The sequence below is a fragment of the Lepidochelys kempii genome, chromosome 7 (assembly GCF_965140265.1).
Source record: "Lepidochelys kempii isolate rLepKem1 chromosome 7, rLepKem1.hap2, whole genome shotgun sequence".
NCBI classification, from domain to species: domain Eukaryota; kingdom Metazoa; phylum Chordata; order Testudines; family Cheloniidae; genus Lepidochelys; species Lepidochelys kempii.
In genome coordinates, this window is record NC_133262.1 from 9,261,971 (window position 1) to 9,277,539 (window position 15,569).

A 15,569-nucleotide genomic window follows, 5' to 3' on the forward strand; every position below is an offset into this window, starting at 1 on the left:
AGGGTGAAACGACCATCCGCATACACATATCCTTGAAGTCAAGAGAGATCCTTCGCAATGCCGTGTTTCCATTTCTTAGTTTTGGCAAAAATCTGCAGCAGGATGCTTCCAGTCTGAGTAAGTAGCAGAGAGAGAAAATCTGCATCCAGATAATTATCAGTCCCTCAGGTAACACTGCCTCACAAAGGAACCAGCCAGAAAAATCTTATGGCATCTGTGCATAATGGTCTATACATCTCAGAGTTTAAATATAAAACAGAGAAAATACAAAAACACAGTTTCAATCATTTTCAAGTTCCAGTACTAGCATGGCTTTGTAGTTTAAGAAAACGCTTATTGAGAGATGGAAGAATAACGTAGTTTTGAGGAGGGGGGAAAAAAAATCAGTCTATTGAAAATTAAAAAGTTGGCTTCAGTGCTTTCTTGGTTTTCATTATCACTTAATTACAGACTGCCAGAAATGTAAATTCAAGAATTCTCCCATATGAGATAGTGAAAACGTTTTTTTAAATTGATCTGTCATCTGTGGTATCATTTTTTTAAATTGGATCGAAGTATACTTGGCATAGTTACTCGGGATGCTTCCCAATCACTGTGTACATCGACATCTGGCGGTCTCATGTTTTTATTTACACTGTTTGGACGGATTTCGTAAATGCTCAGGAAAGTAGAGGCCCAATCACAAGAACTAGAGTCTGAGACTGTAAAGCCCACCCCCCGCCACCACCTCTGCCCATCATACATCAGCGTTAAACATCAACACTTGCGGCTATCCTAAATAGTCTTTGTGCTCTCCCAAGCAGGCCTCAAAAATCATGCCAAGCCATGGGCTAGAGTTTGACTGTGCCTACACAACCATACAGGGGAGCGGAAACCCTCACATACCCTTACAATGGGTACCTAGACTTTGGGTCCAGACACAAAGGAGTAAAAGCCTCACTCCCCTTCTTGCTTCCTCTCCTGATGCAGTGATTGGGGAGGGCGGGGGAAAAGGTGGAGTCTTGCCTCCACACTGCTACTTGTGGTCACAATAGCTGAATCAGCATAGGGTAGCAGCAATAATCAGATACTGGTATAGGTTATCAGCAAGTTACTAACCTCTGGAAGCAAGGAGGGTATTAGACAGGTTTCAGAGTAACAGCCGTGTTAGTCTGTATTCGCAAAAAGAAAAGGAGGACTTGTGGCACCTTAGAGACTAACCAATTTATTAGAGCATAAGCTTTCGTGAGCTACAGCTCACTTCCTCAGATGCATATCGTGGAAACTGCAGCAGGCTTTATATATACACAGAGAATATGAAACAATACCTCCTCCCACCCCACTGTCCTGCTGGTAATAGCTTATCTAAAGTGATCATCAGGTGGGCCATTTCCAGCACAAATCCAGGTTTTCTCACCCTCCACCCCCCCACACAAATTCACTCTCCTGCTGGTGATAGCCCATCCAAAGTGACAACTCTTTACACAATGTGCATGATAATCAAGTTGGGCTATTTCCTGCACAAATCCAGGTTTTCTCACATCCCCCCACCCCCATACACATACAAACTCACTCTCCTGCTGGTAATAGCTCATCCAAACTGACCACTCTTCAAGTTTAAATCCAAGTTAAACCAGAACATCTGGGGGAGGGGGTAGGAAAAAACAAGAGGAAACAGGCTACCTTGCATAATGACTTAGCCACTCCCAGTCTCTATTTAAGCCTAAATTAATAGTATCCAATTTGCAAATGAATTCCAATTCAGCAGTTTCTCGCTGGAGTCTGGATTTGAAGTTTTTTTGTTTTAAGATAGCGACCTTCATGTCTGTGATTGCGTGACCAGAGAGATTGAAGTGTTCTCCGACTGGTTTATGAATGTTATAATTCTTGACATCTGATTTGTGTCCATTTATTCTTTTACGTAGAGACTGTCCAGTTTGACCAATGTACATGGCAGAGGGGCATTGCTGGCACATGATGGCATATATCACATTGGTGGATGTGCAGGTGAACGAGCCTCTGATAGTGTGGCTGATGTTATTAGGCCCTGTGATGGTGTCCCCTGAATAGGTATGTGGGCACAATTGGCAACGGGCTTTGTTGCAAGGATAAGTTCCTGGGTTAGTGGTTCTGTTGTGTGGTATGTGGTTGTTGGTGAGTATTTGCTTCAGGTTGCGGGGCTGTCTGTAGGCAAGGACTGGCCTGTCTCCCAAGATTTGTGAGAGTGTTGGGTCATCCTTTAGGATAGGTTGTTACTCAACATCTGTGCCTGAGTTACAAGGCATACCAGGCTATTCCTGGGGTGGGTGCATTTCTTGCTCACGGCTATTTCCGAAGGCACAGTCTAGCCTCATGTGGTGAATTTTATCAACAACAATACTTTGCACATCGCTACAACACTTGCTCAAAATGCTTTGCAATCAATGAATTAATCCTCCATACTTTTGTGAAGTAGGGAAGCACTGTTCTCACCTTTGCAGAAGGGTGGGGGGAAGGGGGCGCGGAGAAGCAAAGTGACTGGCTTGAAGCCACATAAGAAGTCTCTTGCAGCACTAGGTGTAGGATCTAGTGATCTTGATTTCCATTCCTGAGCCTTTACCAAGAGAGCTGTCCTTCTGCCCAAATTAAATACCATTAAAAAGGTAAGAAACAAGCATGAGCGTGGATGAACAAGGAAGATATTCACAAACTACTGAATGAGAGAAGGATAAAAAAAATGAGTACAATACTAGGGAATAAGAAGCAAAAAGCCTCTGAACCTTGGACACCACCCTTAACATCAAAAGATTAAGCCAAGTTTAAGATGCAAAGGGAATTGTTCAATTTGATTCAAAGGAAGGTTTTTTGTTGTTTTGTGGGGGCCTGATCCAGTATCCACTGAAATCAATGGGAATCTTTCCCTTTACTTCCACTGGCTTTAGATAAGGCTCCAAGGGATTAGCCAGGGTCCATTTAAAATACTTTTCTCGGTAAAATTCTGGTCCCCACATTGTAAAATGAATATCACAGAAAATACAGCAGAAGAAAACCAGTACGATACCCAAGAGGGTAACCAGAAGTACATTTGACCAGAAAAAAAGATCTCAAGAAGGGACTTTGTAGAGGAACACAGTATTTTGAAGGGAACAGAGATGATAGATGTTACACATACATTTGATCTAATGTCATTTGAACAAGGGTCATGAATTTCTGCAAAGGAACAATGGTGCATGAAAAGAATTTTAAGAAAAAGTCCTTAAATAAAGTTAATGTGCGTTATAAAACGCAACAGGAACATTGAAACAATAGTTTAAAGAACATAGTTAGACACACATGAAAAAGGAACAAATATTGTGGGTTAGAACAGCTAAATTCATAGGAGGGGATGGCTCCTAAGTGGGTTTTCACGGCTTTCTTCCATGCTGATGTATCCATATTTAGAGCCTAAGTGGTAAGTTAAATCAGAGGTGCTCATTGCAAAGTAGCTCTTAAGTCCAAAATATGGCCTCTTATTAATGGACACAAAGAGTCCACCTACCCTGAATAATAAGATTATTAATTTGCCCTCACTCTTGTGAGGATGAAGAGTGCCCCTACATATCATCCACTGATTAAACATATTGGAAAAATCTTATCCTGAAGTTTCCTGCTTGATTCATGCCCCTGAATAAAGGATGTGAGTTCTGATCACTCTAGGGCTAGGTCTACACTACCCCGGTAAGTCGACCTAAGTTACGCAACTCCAGCTACGTGAATAACATAGCTGGAGTTGACGTAGCTTAGGTCGACTTACTGCGGTGTCTGGACTTACCTTACTCCTCTTGTTCCCAGTGGAGTATCGGGGTCAACCAGAGAGCGCTCTGCCATCGATTTAGCAGGTCTTCACGAGACCCACTAAATCGATCCCCGGTGCATCCGTCACCGGAGCATCAGTCCCGCGGTAGTGTAGACGTAGCCTAGGCCTCTGTACCTTCTTAAAAATTATTTAAGCCATCAGATAGGCCTGATCATTTGAACTATCAGATCAGTGGATAGCAAATAGTTTAATATAGATATTTTAAACAACACCTTGTTATAATTTAACGGGAGCATATAGTTCCCTTTCCAAGTAGATCTGATATTTAAAAAACACTCTGCATAATTCTTTCCATAGCTCAATAAAGACAAAGAAACAGACCGGTAATGAAAACCATGCAAGTGCACCATGCAGATGGTATAAAAACCGAAGTCCTTTGCGAGGTTATGAGCAGAGCTTGGCAGAGATAGGCAATTCTGTTTCACGGAGAATTTCAATGTTTTGAAATTTGGTTTTATTCAGATTAGGAACAAACCCCCAAAATTCTCTACGAAAGGGGATGGAGTCTTAGTGCTGAGGCAAACTACCCTGAAGCCACGGAATCTGGAAGCCGAGGATCTGCAGCCCTAAGGCAGTCCACATGGCTGGCTGGCCTGGAGTTGCTTGGGCTGCCAAGGAGCCAGGCAGGTGGGATGGGCTCCATCAGAACTTCGGGAAAAAAAGTCAGGCTGTCTCTGTTAAACGTTCCAATTTTACTCAACTGGTGAATGCCGACAAAACAACGGAGAGTCAGAATTTTTAACCCAGCCAGCTCTCATTGCCAGCCAGCACCCCACAACTTTAAAAGACACCTCGTTTAGAATTTGTCCTGTAAAATATGGATTCAAATGACTTTTGACAAACATAGGAAGAACTGCAGGATTACCTGTGAATGAGGATAACCGCAGTGTGTTAATTAAGTCACATCTCTCTAACCCTTTTCCGTCCTCTCTCTTCCTCCCCCCACACACTTGTCAGGCTGCGCGCACTAAGGCAATTAACCCAAAGACAAAAGTGAAACTAACTTTTTCAGAAATCCTTTTGCTGCAGTCAGATCCCTCATTAGCTTAGTAAAGATAAAGAGAAATAAAGTTATCAGCTTCCTCCATTTTCATTATGTAACCCCTCTTAAACACAGCCTATAAGAGAAACAGGAGCCTACACACCAAGTTCTACCTACTTTCATCCACTTTCAGTGCAAGCTCTTTGGGGCATCTTTTTTCCCTGTGTTGGTTCAGTGCCTAGCAAAATGGGGTCATGGCTCTTGCCTGCAGCTGCTGGGTGCTATCACAATACAAACAATAAATATGATCTAAATAAATAATAATATAATCACACTGGTCCCTTTGGCCTTGGAACCTATTAATGAATATTAATCAGAAAATAATGTGATAATGGCGAGAGCTGACACTACTGTGTGTTCATCGAGAAGTGTACAGTTTGAATTGGATGTTCCTTATGTCAAGTATAACCTAAACTAGGGATAAACAGGCTCTATGCCTTGAGATTCTGTTTAGAGCTCATGCCCTGAAACTGGACTGAGTTATCAGCAAAGTCTTTTGGCTGAAAACAGAAATATTTCGATTCAAACCGGCACCCTGGTGCCTCATGAGAGTTGTTCAGATGGGTCCAGGTTTCTGACTTATATAGCAATACAGATAGCACACAGGTTAGATAGATCCTGAACTTTGTCTCAACACAAAGACATCCGTGCTCTGGTTGCTAGTACCTGATAAAGGCCCCTGCTCACAGTAACGAGCCAAGGGCCACAATGGACCCAGTAGACTAGGGTCAATTTCCCCCAACATTTGTGAAGGTGGATGAACCACTACTGTGGGCATAGGGTGGAAGAAGAGCTGCGTCTTCATAATGGTCACCTCTGCCCTAGGAACCAACAGCATCTGGCAGAAGAATTCCTGGGAAAGGGGGACAGCATCCCCCAAAATAAGATCCCTCTAGACCTCCCCAGTCCAAAGGGGACAGAGTGAAACAAAGGGGCAACCAGCCACGACTGACTCTGACAACAGCACCAGGGTTTAAATCCCCTGCTATAACCAGCTCCAGGAAGAGGGACGTGTTCTGCACGCATAGGAGGGTGCAACCCAAACCGCACTAAGGGAAAGCACAGCCCTGGAACTAGACACCAGAGAAGATATCAGAAGACTCTTCCACACCGTGGCCCTATGCAGGAGGCAGTGACAATGGTGCTGCAGACACTTTGGACATCAGAGGAGCAAATGAGGATGACTACCATGGCCAGCAGTACATGCTGCCCCAGAGGGAACATGCCCGGGTGGGATGGGGCCACTTCCCTCCTCCATGTGCATCAGCGAGGGCTGTCAGGGAACACTTGGTACATCTTTACTACCAGTCCTACAAGTATCCTACTCCACATTCTCTAGAGAAACTAGGCCTGATTCCACTCTCAGTAACACTGGTGGAAAGCAGGAGTAGCTCCACAGTGTGGGTGAGAGAAGAATCAAGAATACCTCTCTCATGTATTAACCCCACACATGCTCTCAGAGTCCAAATCCAAAACAGTGTGGGGGCGGGGGGGAAGAGGAATGGGTCAAGGTCAAATAAGAGCTTACCTGAACCTCTACCCCAGAACATCCAGGGCTGGAAGCGGAAGTATTCACATATCACCCCCTCCCAGCCAGCCAGCCACCCCCACCACAACCCAAGCCACCCTCCACCCACCGCCTGGCTCTAGTGGTATTTCTAACCCAGCTGAAAGCAAGGATTACTGGAAGCCTCATAAGATGACACATTCTTATAAGATTTCCATCCCAGATTTGCATACCTAAGAGATTTGTGCAGACTGGACAAGGATCTGAACTTCGGGGTGCATATCTGAAATGAACCCACAAAACCTTCAGGAAGGTTCACCCATCAATCCTTACTTCAGAAGACCACTCAGGGCTGTGTGAAATGTAAGATATTGATGTCTCTAGACAGTGATGTTCCTCTACACACTGTTAATGTTTCTTTGGTCTCTTATCCCCTTTGAATGGTATATAACATGTGATCAGCTGGTTTAACAACAGTCTGCTCACTCTCACACAATTATGGACCTGCTCGTTTTTCTGAATCAGACAGAACAATGTAGGTCCAGTCCAGACTTCAATAATAAGCTTATCATATTACTAGAGTGATAATTAAAGATGGTATATTAAAAAAAAACCAACCCTAACTATTGCATTATGCCTACAATGCAGTGATGTGAATTCCCTGCAATCGGCATCAAATGTTCCTGACTGGAAATAGAGGGTCTTGCCATTTAAACATTTATAAAGTAAAACAGGCTGAAGTCAGATTTCTTGAAAGGGAAATTGTTTTACACTTGCTATATCAAGGAATACAAACCCAGGTCAAATTCAAACAATTACAGATGCAGTGTGTATTCCAGTTTCACAAATTAGGATTAATCCCATTTTCAAATGTTGCAACGTCTGAGAAGTGAGAACTTGTGTTACCTTGACTCAATTGACATAAAACGGTACTGGCCTTTCTAATAGCATAGGGCCATCCTTAGTGGGAGTAATTTGGCATAGCTCCATTTGAAGTCCATGGAGCTACATGAATATATATCAGCTGAGGATCTGTTCCAGAAAGTTTGTGTGCAATTTAGTACTATTGAGTGAGTGTTCTGTTATGATGTACGTGTTGGTAGATTACATGCACACACAGAGTAGAATTTTCGAAAGTGCCTATGTGACTTAGGATCCTACACTGCATTTTCAAAAGTCATTTAGGTGCTTTTGAAAATTTGTAGCCACTTGCCTACCTGTTGATTTACACCTCCAAATGTCCCAAACAGGCCCTGTTTAAACACCAACTCCTGTAAAGTAGGCTCATATTATACAAGACTGAGAGGGACTGACTTTCTACAAATTTATGCACAAAATTGTGTGCTCATTAGCATACCTAACTTGGGGATCTAACTGGTCATTTGTGCACACATATACCTCATTTCTGTGCATGTATTTGCCTCTAAACATTAGAAAAAAAACCCCTCACATTTATTACATGATCTGCAGTGCGTGGCAATGATCTGCAGACATTCTCATAGAAGCGTAGACTTTAAGGTCAGAAGGGACCATTATGATCGTCTAGTCTGACCTCCTGCACAACGCAGGCCACGGAATCTCACCCACCCACTCCTGCGAAAAACCTCTAACCTATGTCTGAGCTACTGAAGTCCTCAAATCGAGATTTAAAGACTTTGAGGAGCAGAGAATCCTCCAGCAAGTGACCTGTGACCCATGCTGCAGAGGAAGGCAAAACCCCCCCCAGGGCCTCTGCCAATCTGCCCTGGAGGAAAATTCCTTTCCAACCCCAAATATGGCGATCAGCTAAACCCTGAGCATGTGGGAAAGACTCACCAGCCAGCCACCCAGGAAAGAATTCTCTGTAGTAACTCAGATACCGCCCCATCTAACGTCCCATCACAGGCCATTGGGCATATCTACCACTTATAGTTGAAGATCAATTAATTGCCAAAATTAGGCTATCCCATCATATCATCCCTTCCATAAACTTATCAAGCTAAGTCTTGAAGCCAGATGTGTCTTTTGCCCCCACTGCTTCCCTTGGTGTTCCAGAACATCACTCTTCTGATGGTTAGAAACCTTCGTCTAATTTCAAGTCTAAACTTCCTGATGGCCAGTCTAACTCCCTGTCAGTCACTTTTCCAGTCCCATACCAACAGGTTTAAAGATATGCCTCATTCCACCCTGCAGCTTCAGTGCAATACCTACACCAAGGGCCAGTAATGCTCTGTTAATGGAAGTAGTCCAAATTTAGTAATAGGTAATAGAGAGCAGAATTGGAACTTTATGTGCTAATTTCTGTCCAGACTTATACCACACATAACCCTATTCAAAACAATCTGCCAAATCCTTGGCTGAAGTAAACTGGCCTAGCTCCAGTGATGTCAATGGAACTGGTCAAAAATGTTACCTCAAAACCTTTTGTTTGTTTTTCTTTCTTTGCAGTGGGAGAGTGGGGGGCTAGGGGGAAAGACAGAGATGGGGGTGGGGCACCCCTAAAGCTCTTTCTTGTTTTTGAAAAACCAAAATCTGAATTGGTTTGTTTCAAACTAAAATGAATTTTTTTATTTTGTTTAAAACAAAAACAACAAAACAAAACAAAAAAAACCCCAAACACACTGAACATTTTCTAACACAAAACAAATATTTTTCACTTGTATACATTTTCATGGGAGAGCCTTGCCATTTTCCAAACAGCCCTGGAGCTCCACTGATTTTCATCATCTGAGGCTCTGACCCAATGAGTTTCCTTGCAGTCAACGCAGAACATGGCCCTCTGTATAAAAATGAGCCCTACATCACTCACGGGCTTGGCTCAGTACCAACTCACAGGGCAGACTGCCACCTACCGAGTCATAGGAGTCACTGTCTGCAGTACCTTGGGTGCAGAGGACTGCTTAACTGATGTGATCACAGAGCAGGGTAGAAGGACAGCATGCATGAATTAATAAAACTAACAAAAAGACACAGAGGCTACAAGTGCGGAGAGAATTCTCTTTTCTTCTCCACTGAATCCTCTGCAGCTCCTTACTTCATCACAGCAAGTGTCCTGAAAATCTGTCAGCCTGTCCAGGTCCTAAGCTTGATTAGTCTAAATAAAACTCCGGTAGCAGATGAACTCTCTCCTAACAGGTGTTCCACGCGAAAAGGTCTTTACTGATCTTTGTATGGCTTGGGAGAAGGCTACTGAATACGCTGCCCTTCATTAGCAAAGGCTAATCCCCTCCCACCCACCACCACTAGGAAGAGAATCCCTCGAGTCAACTTTGAAACAGCAGTCAGTTCAGCAAGTCTGCCTGCTTCAAGTCTGAAAAAGAAACGGAGCCTTTACCCTGTCTAATTTCTTTAAACCTGTCCTAGAGCGTGGCAGGGAGCAATCCTGAAATTGGCAGAGACTCTGCTTAGATGCACCTATAGGTCTAACTGCACTCTGGCAGGATCCGTTTCTGCACTAGAGAAGGGCACGGCAAGGGAGACACATTCTGCCCTGCCCACTTCCTCTTTCGTAAACCCCTTAGAGGAGCAGAGCCAGCAAAACACACCCAACTCTTGTAGCTTTGAGGCAGCACGTTGCCCAGCTGGACTTGCCAGGGCAGCTCAAGAGGCACAGGAAATCATTTTGCACTTAACACCACTCCCCCTAACATCTGGAGGAAATAAGAAAAAAAAAGTCAGACTTGGCAGAGTGGAAAATCGGAAACTCTTTGGTAGTTGGAGCACCCAGGCCAGGGAGAGGGGGCGGGAGCAGGAGAGGGGTTTATGGTGGGGCACCAGAAAATGATGAAGCTTCCACTTCTTTAATTACAGAATCCAAGGATGGATACAAAAATCATACGCTACTGCTGCAAATGGGGCGTTCACGCCATTTCCCAGCCTGACTGTGTCACGTGAAATGATTCCTAGCAGGCCAGACTGCAGCCAAGTCAAAATCCTCACAAGAGAGGAATTACAAATGTTCTGCCTTGTTTATTCCCAGAAATGGAATATAGCCATTGTACAACCCTGGCCTTTTCACATTTGGCTAGCTACCTGCATCAAATGGCTCTCCACTGTCTTCGCTGGGGTGCAGTTTAAATGCAGGTCTGACATGATGGGAATTACCCTTCCTTAGAAAGTACTGATACGGAGGACAGGCGATCGTGAGCCCGGGAACTGATGATAGAAGGCGGTACGGTTTACACCCAAAGCTCTTTATGGAGCCGTTCAATGCCTAAGGCCCAGCCCCATAACTCTTACATAGCAGTGTCACCAACCCTCAGGATTGCAATCGTAGCCCCTGCTGCAGCATGTCCCAGGATCACAAGAAGCTCCAGACCCTATGCAATTGTCACCTGCCCTGGGGAAAACCCCTCCAAGTGGCTGCCTTCCTCACTTCCCTGCCCTCCGGGGAAGAGCAGCCAGTCAGAGGTGTTACAGGAGGCAGACACCAGAGCTCTCCTCCAACCCCTCAGGATTCTGCAGAAGAAATTTTTGGAGGGGAAGGACAAGAAGATGCAGCTTCGGGGCGGGGGATCCGCTCCTTACTTCCCCCTCCCAAGGAGATGCCTTGGAGATGCCCCCAAGCCTGGGAAATAGGTGAGTGTGAGTGTGTGAGAGAACAAACACGAACTGCCCCTGGAGCAGCCCTCCCCACCACCAGGCCTGGGAAGGGATGAAGAACCCCCACAGCTGCAGGAGGAGCAGAGGCCTGCGACGGGGGGGAAGGGAGAGCTGTAGGGCGCAGAACAGCTTTGGTGCACAGAACGGCTATGGGGCTAAGTAGGTGGAGTTGATGTGGAGGTGGGGGCAGAGGTGAGGGCTTGCGGGGAGGCACAAAATTAACTGATTTTGGAACTGAGGTACAGAGTTGATGTGGGGAGTTGACACAAAATTAATTTATATAAGGCTCGCTATAAATTGACACCACCAATTTTCACGTTCCTATTGAGAGTGGGCAGCGGGAGCTCATAAATCAGACAGCAGCCCACACACAACTCTCTCATTTTGTTTTAAAAGGTCTCATGATTTTGGGCCCAATCTCATGACTTTTCATCTTTTGGGGTTGGTAATACTGTTCTAGACTTCACTGGGACTCTGTGCAGGATCCTCATCAAATTCCGACCTGCAGAGTGGCATTGGGCAGACCTAAATACCTGCCTTCCTCCTCAGTTTCAATTGGAGAAGGTGGTAACCATCACTTCTGGTCCTCAGTTGTGGTGCAGCATTACTGTGAGCTGTTAAACAGCTGCCACGTTTTCCTCCAGAGCTGGTTGCATTGCAGGGGTAGGTGCAGCTAAGGGTGCAATGTGCTTTGGGGTCCCACTGGACAAATGGGTGTAGGCGTAAATATTTGATTTTCCAAGGGTAAACACCATCAACAAAATAATCTAGCCATAGCATGGGATTCTGCTGTTGAACTGGCTGGGTACTGCACATCGATCCAGACCAACGCACATGAGCATAAAGGCTTCTTATTCAATTTTCAGTTTCCCTCCTGGGTTTCTATGGCAAATGGGGTAGAATTTGTGCATAATCTAAATACCGGGCAAAGCACCACACCGTACCAGGAAGTGAAAGTGAGACAGTTAAATTCAACATTGTGAGAGAGAGAGATACACAAAGTCACGAAAACAAAATAACAGCCCCAAAATACAGCACTCTCTCCTGCCACGGCTTTTAAGAGTGACAATAAACGCTGACTCACTCCTGTAATTATATCCTAGGTGTATTCATTCTCTCAGGATGACGAACTGGGGATGCTGAACTTTTCAGAATGAGCGTAACTCAGAGCTAGGTCCTGCCTTTGATGAGACGTTACGGCGCAGCACACGGCAGAGCTGGAGGATGCAAGGCCTTTGTTTTCTTCTTCCCTCGGAATCCCTGCCCAAGGTCAGACCCAATCCTGACCCCAGCATGCCACCACATAATGATCAAGGGACTACCTCAAACACCTCTGTGCTTTCTCCCATGCTACCCCTTATACAAGGAGAAAACACGCTGATAAAATCCAAACTGCCGCTAGCTTCTCTTCCTTCAAATCCCTCCTGAAGACTCACTTCCACCAGGGTGCCTGCAAAACACTATCATGGCTAGGAAGGTGACAACTGCATCTGTTGATCTTCCCCTCTTCTTCTCCCCTTCTCCCTTCATCTCCTCCTCTATTACCAACTAAAAGAAAACAAAATCCACATGACTAACAAAACTGAACCAAGTCTTCACCAAATCCATTGGCTTGTATGTTGTATCCCCACTGTCTACCCTCCATCTGCAATTTCAGATTGCAAGCCCTTCTGGGCAGGGATGGTTTCTTGCTGTGTTTGTACAACACCCAGCACAATGGGGTCCCAATCCCAAATGTGCCCTTTGGAGGCTACCATTATATAAATACTTAACTATATACCCCACAAGAGGAGACAAGTTCATAACCCTGTTTCCCTTCTCAATGGCCAGCGAGATGGGTCTGTTCAAGGGGTAGGGAAGGGGGACAAAATGTATCCTGGGAAAGGGTTTAGCAGCTGCTCCTGGGCCACTGTACTTGCCTTGTGCATGCACCCTCTACGTCTACATGTACGGCGGAGCGATCGATCCACCGGAGGTCGATTTATCGCGTCTAGTGAAGACGTGATAAATTGACCGCCGAGCACTCTCCTGTCAACTCCGGTACTCCACCAGAGCAAGAAGCGTAGGTGGAGTTGACGGGGAAGGAGCAGCAGTCAACCTACCGCAGTTTTCGTATGCTATTTTCGTAGCTGAAGTTGCGTAATTTAGACCGACTTAGCTCGCCCCTCCTGGGTAGACCACGCCTAAGCACCTCTGCTTGAGTGTCAACTGTAACTTAAAGCCCTGCTCAGAGACGTTTTCACGTTTGAATGAAAGAGGTGCAAATATTGCTGTCATCCAATGCCCACTGAAGTCAATGGGAGTTTTTCCACTTACATCAGTGGTGCTTATAACATGCCCATATAAGATTTAAAAAAATAACTTTTAGAAAAGAAAGATTTTTGCAATAGGAGGGACATACATTGGGGCAAACATAGCACTGTTGAAACGGAGGGATAGATATAGGTTTATGGCATAGACTCTAGCAAGCTGCCAGTACCAAAAATATTCTGAGCGATACCAAACAATGCATTTTGTGAGTGCATTGTATACGCAGTGGGCATGCATGATAAGATTGCAAGCAAGAGTGATTAAAAATGGTATTACCTATTCCTAGGGCAATTAATACTCCTTTCTGTTAGCACTTTGCTAACAGAAATGAATGAACTTTTAACAATCTGGGGAATAAAAAGTCAATGATAATCTAGGATTCAGAAAGGTGGTGAATCAATAGGCTTTGTTTATTACAGCAGATCCACTTTGGCACAAACAGTGCTTTGATGTACAGCACGCATCTAAAAAAAATCAAATCTCAGCGTTCTCCGGGGAGCTTCACCATGCAAGAAAAAACAACTCCAGTAACACAAGGTTTTCAACCACATACTCCAGGGGGATCACATCCATTTCGTAGGGCTTGGAAATAGGGAAGTATTTTTATGCCCATCTTATATCAAGTATTTTTATGCCCATCACAGTCACAGAGCAAGTAAGTGGCATACCTGGGAATAGAATGTAAGAGTACTCTAAGCCTAAGTCTTAGAGTTTAAGATGTGACATCTGGGACCACTCTGTGACTAGTTCCCTGTCCCCTCAATTTCCAGAAATCCCTGGCTAGGCCACATCAGATCATGGGTCCCTTTCTACACTGATATGAACAAGTGCAATTATAGTGCACATCTGAAACTGGTACATATTTTTTATTCAAAGGGCTGCTCAAAGGAATCCTTTAATAGCTAAAGCACTCATTCAAAAAAAAATTAAAAAAAGAAAAATCAGTGCAAGGGAAAGGACTGACCCTCGCAGTCGGTTTTTTTTTTTTTTTTTTTTTTTTTAATAAGACACGACCTCCAGTGGGAACAGTGACATTTGGAAGCGTCTGAAACACAAACAATGAGAAAGGAAGTTAGAAAGGGAAACTGGAGAGGGCGACGTCCTGACTGCCCCTGGCCATTGTGACAACATGAGCTGAGTCAGCTCCGTAAAGGAGAGAGAGGAAAGAGAGGCCTCCCCCCTCTGAAACAGCATACAACAACGATCCAGGGGAGAGTGACAGAACAAGAACAAGTGGCAGGTGTCCTACGCACAGACCGCAACCCGGATACAAGATTGGGCACACTGGGAGGGTGAGGGACAGTCTGCTCCCCCTGAAGGCCATGGAGTATCACCAATGAACGTCAGCAATTGGCCGCCCCAGTTACCTCCACCTGCTACCACCTGTCCTGCCTGGGGGATAGAAGCTGATTTATTTTTAAGTCCTTGAGCCTCTGCTGATGTCCCTTTGGATGCTACTCCATCTGCCCTGCTGCCAGGCTGCACTTAGCCTGGCTTCCTGCAGCACTTTGAGGCCAATTCTGCTCTCACTGAAGTCAGGGCAAGGCTCCCATTGATTTGAAGGGGGGGGGGGGGAGGATCAGGCCTTTACTGTAAATCCCTGAACTGAGGCAACGTGTGGGTGTGTAGCAGAGATCCAGATCGTCATAACAGCACCACAGCGGGTGTGGCAGACTCACCACAGGAGGAGAAGCGCAGTGCCAGAAACTCGAAATTGACTGACAGAAAATCTCGCCTCTCTCTTTACAGGCTATAAAGGGGGAAAGTGGCGCATGATTCATCAGGACACAGGAAAGAGCAAGCCAAACGTCTGGGAACCTGCAGGGACCGATGGAACCAGTCTGAGGGAGAAGAGCACACGGCGTTGCTTCGCGCTAGGTTGGCATTTCAGACTTTCTTGTTGTAGACTCAAAAAGCAGCTGCCTTGTCAGAGGCAGGCAGAAGAGCAGAGGAGAGAGAGGATTCTAAACGTGAAATATTTTTCTGTTCAGGCTCCCCATAGTTTCATCAGCTCCAGCTCCACTGTGGACCGTTGTGTAACATCGCAACCTCCCCACGGCCTAGGCAGCTAGTCTAGAAACATTCAAGCGAGTGGCTTGTTATGAGTGTTACAATGGATACAAGTAAAAGCTCTGCATTGGCTAACAATCGCCACACAGCGGTAATCACAGAGCCACACCTTTCCCTCCTCACACACAGAATGGAAAACCCGGGTAACTGACTGCTCCCTGCTGGCAAATGACTTTTTAAAAGGATGGAAGGGAGGGGGTTTGAAGAGCTTTTAAAAAGAAAACACGTATTTCTTTGTACCCAAT

At 45.1% G+C, this 15,569-nt stretch overlaps 1 protein-coding gene across 2 annotated transcripts in view; it reads right to left on the reverse strand.

The window, feature by feature from the left end:
* FRMD4B (FERM domain containing 4B) overlaps nucleotides 1–15,569 on the reverse strand; it is a 198,167-nt gene that overhangs the window by 124,206 nt on the left and 58,392 nt on the right. The window lies entirely within an intron of this gene.